Source organism: Tupaia chinensis, unplaced genomic scaffold (genome assembly GCF_000334495.1).
Source record: "Tupaia chinensis unplaced genomic scaffold, TupChi_1.0 Scaffold000575_1, whole genome shotgun sequence".
In the NCBI taxonomy this organism is placed as follows: domain Eukaryota; kingdom Metazoa; phylum Chordata; class Mammalia; order Scandentia; family Tupaiidae; genus Tupaia; species Tupaia belangeri.
The window spans coordinates 1933898-1937820 of NW_006160089.1; the positions used below are offsets into that span (position 1 = coordinate 1933898).

General features: G+C 58.8%; 1 protein-coding gene across 2 annotated transcripts in view; it reads left to right on the plus strand.

The window, feature by feature from the left end:
* Positions 1 to 648: 648 nt before the first annotated feature.
* Positions 649 to 3923, plus strand: part of NEK6 (NIMA related kinase 6) — a 58799-nt gene continuing 55524 nt past the window's right edge. Inside the window, exon 1 of one of the 2 annotated variants that reach the window (XM_006158231.3) lies at positions 649 to 751. The gene's annotated coding sequence lies outside the window, so the exon portion shown is untranslated. Of the gene's footprint in view, positions 752 to 1072; positions 1154 to 3923 lie in introns of those variants that run through there. The other variant, XM_006158230.3, reaches the window with a different exon arrangement.

Consider the following 3923-nt stretch of genomic DNA (forward strand, 5'->3'; position numbering starts at 1 on the left):
GCCATCCCCCCTGGGGGGTGATTTCTCACTTTCTGTCTGTCTCTGTCTTCCTGGCGAGCACACATGCCCTATAGCAAAAACCTCTCAAGAAAGAACGAAAGAGAGAGAGTGAAAAAGTTAAGCTTCCGAAGGGACAGGGAGAACCTTCAGGCTTGCTGGCATCTGTGGGGCCCAGCAGGATAGAGCACAGTGTACTATCCTGGTACCTGGTTATGGGTGGGTGCGGTTGGTGGAGCCGCGAGAGCGGGAGCCCCTTGCCTGAGCCGTGTGGGATCTGGGGCTGGTTAAGGCGGTCAGTCTTCAGTCAGATGTTGCTATGGCTGTGCCCATGGCCTTGGGCAGTTCGGGGCCCTCCTGCCTCAGTTTCCTAGTGGGGATAAAGGGGCAGCAGACCAGGCACTCCCCAAGTGCACTCCGGTGGCACTGGCTCCAGGACCGTCCTGTGGCGGCCACTGTCAGAGATCAGTTTGTGGTGAGCAGTAGGCTTGGTGGCCGCCGCGACAAGCTCCACCCACCATGGAGGTGGCAGCCGGAGCTATTTTGGGAGCTGCGCTTGCGGTGGGGGAGTTTCCTTTGGCGGTGTCTGGGGACCAGAGTCTTGGGAAGGGGAAGTCCCATGCCGATGGGGCCCCTCTCTTCCTCCACCGCCCGGGCGCAGAGAGGCCGCCAGATCCCCTGGTCACCCGGCACGCACGTCCGTTCGTAACCCTGGGCTGAGCAGACCTCGCGACACTTGGAACCACCTAGAAAGGTACAGGCTTTGCCTGCTCCCTGCGGCAGGGACCATGCGCCCTTCCCTGCCATCTGAAGCTGGCAGCTTGGGCCTCAGGGTGTGCCCAGCAGGTGACAAGGAGCCAGGTCGGGAGACCCCTAGTTGGCTGCACCTCGGCCACCTGTGCTCACTTGACCACCAGCCCGGTGGGGGCTTCCAGGGAGGCCAGCACTATGAGCCTGGCAGGACCTTTGCCTCCGCCCTGGGGAGGAGGGTGGCTGCCAACTGCAGGTTTCACTCTGAGTAATCCCCGGGCTTCAGATCGCCTGAAATCGCAAGGGAAGCAGAGAAAGCACTGTGCCTCTCCAGGCTGGGTTTCTGCTGCCCCTTCCCGCAGGAAGGAGAGAGCGCCAGGGAGGCCTGGGGCTCAAGTGCTGCCAGGTAAGGACTGCTGGTGAGGTTGTGGGTACTCTCCAGACCTGTAAGCCCCCAGGGGCCTCCCTGCTGTGTTTCCTGCGGGATAGCAGGGGGCAGCCATGGGCCAAGACAGGATCTGGAGTAGGGGGACCCCTACGCTGGAATCCACCCCTTTCTTTAAGCCCCAGGCTCTGCACAGCGACTCCCAGAATGAGCTGGCTTGGAGGGGTGCAGGCACCTCTGTCCTGGCCTCTGGTGCTTCTACTCCGGGTCACCAGTCACTTACCCTGCCCTCCTCCTGCTGCCCGCTGAGGCTGTGGAGGCGAGTGGTTGGTTCTCTGCTGTCGAGGAAATCTCCATGTTGAAAGAGAGGAAGGTACATGATTACACAGCACGGGGACCAGGGCTGTGGAGCCAGGTGGCTGACTGCTGGAGTCCAGGAAGGCTGCTTGGAGGAGGTGCCTTGAGTTGGGAACTAAAGGAGAGGAGGGGTTTACTAGGAGGCAGTTCATTCCAGAACCGAGGACAGAGCAAGTTCATTTCTCAGAGGGCACAGATATTGGGTGGTGGACCTGCGAGAGGGGCTGAGGCTTCCAGCAGGGGAGGTCCCGGCTCCCTCTGGCAGTTGTGATCTCCAAGGGTTGGCCTAGGCATATGATGTTAAAGCCCGACCTGGGGAGTCTTACCGCGGTCAGGTGACTTGCCGTCCACGCACTATATGGGCTTGAAAGCCATTTAACTTCTGAACATCGGCGTCCTCGTCTGTAAGATGGGGGCACTGCAGATGCCATGTCCGGGTGGGCTGTGACACTGCGTGGGGCACCCGGACAGAGAAAGTGCTCGGCAGATCTGAGGTTTTCCTCCGGGGGCCTGGAACCAGTCCCAGCCCCGACCAGGTCAGAGCCAAGGGCCCTCCGGGACAAAAACCAAGCGCCTCGTTGCTCCTTTAGCTGAGAGGCAAGGTGTTTACCACTCCGACTTCCAGAACCGGGTTTTATTATCCACGAAGGAGGAAGTGAAAGGTGATCAGGAACCTCCTCAAAAAAATTGTTTTAAGGAGAGATTTTTTTCTATGGAGCACTTGTGCTGGCAGGAGAGAGATAGACAAAGAAAAATCACCCCCCAGGGGGGATGGCCATGCCACAGTCCCTCTCCTCCAGTCTCCTCTTGGACTGGCACGCACACACGCATACATGCTTGGCGCGTGTTTGAAGCCACTGGGTCTGGGACTCAAACCACTGCCGACCATGTGGGAGTCCAATGACATAACCATTATGCCATCTGCTGGTCCCTTCTCAAATTAAACAAAGGCCTTGAGAAACCTTGCAGGGTGCGGTTTGTTCTGAACCACCTGGTGACTTCTGTCTGGTCTGAGACCACAGTGATTCTGAGCACGAAGGCAGAGGTCTCTTGGGGTTCCAGGAGGCAAGAGGAGCCGCCTCTGCCTACTAGTAAGTGCATTTGACCAGCACCCACTGGGTTCCCAGCGTGTGCCAGGCCCTGGTAAGGCCCCAGAGGTTTAGAGAGCAGCCTCCACTCTTTCTTGTTTTTTGTTTTTTTGGAGAGATTTTCGCTACAGGGCGTGTGCGCTCGCCAGACATACAGAGAGAGACAGAGAGACAGAAAGCGAGAAATCACCCCCCCAGGGGAGATGGCCATGCCACAATCCCTTTTCCTCCATTCTCCTCTCAGGATCTTGGGCACGCATGCACACGCGCCCGGCATGAGTTTTAAGCCACCGGGTTCGGGACGCAAACCGCGGTCGACTACATGGGAGTCCAGCGACATAGCCATCACGCTAACTGCTGGTCCCTCTTGTTTTTGGTTTTTAAGAAATATTTGCCTTAGGAGACATGTGCTTGCTAGTGAGAGAGAGAGAGGGAAAGTGAGAAGTCACACACACACACACACACACACACACACACACACACCGGAGATGGCCATGCTGCAATCCCTTCTCCTTTATTCTCCTCCTGGGATCTTGCGCATGCATGCACACATGCCCAGTGTGATTCTCAAGTCACCGGATCCAGGATTCAATCACAGTCAACTATGTGAGAGTCCAGCAACATAACCCTCCTGCCCCCCAGCCTCCACTCTCAAAGGCCAACGCAGGAGGCTGACACTTGACAAAGGACACAGTTTGTGTCCCAAAGAGCTCAACTTTAGGGAGAGACCTATGTGGACGCCACAAGATGGGGAGAGGAGGCAGGGCCTGGGCACCACTCGGTCGCCCACAGTGCACTCAGGTGCTCTTGGCCACCCGGGGAGGCCTGGCCATTCCTTCCTGCCATGGCTGAGGACATCCAGGCTCTGAGAAGAGCAGGGCTTTCCCAGATCCCACCAGAAGTGCCAAGCCCAAGTGGGGCCTAGGGCCTGGCCCCGAGGGACGAGTGGGACTTCACCCATGGAGAGGTCACAGGTGGGTCTTCCGGGTGAGGCTGGTGCATCTCTGCGGAGGGGAGGCTCTTTAGTGTGGCTGTGCTTGGGGGCCCAGGGCCATTAGGGAAGGGGCAGGCTGGTGCCAGCGGGCGGAGCTTGGAATGCCTGCCCAGGCCGGTGGGCCGTGCTGTGGTGCTCCAGGAGGGCCAGGAGGGCCGCACGGGCTCAGACTTGTATGTGGCCACCGGAGGGCCAGCTGGAGGAAGCATGGAGGCTGGGAAAGCAGGCCAGAGGTGGCTGCAGTGGGCCGAGGCCTGCAAGTGCACTCTGCGGGGAGTGGAGACGGATTGGAGGAAGTGGCAGGGCTGGATAAAGACCAGGTGTGGGTCGTGAAGACAAGCCTGGTTCCTGC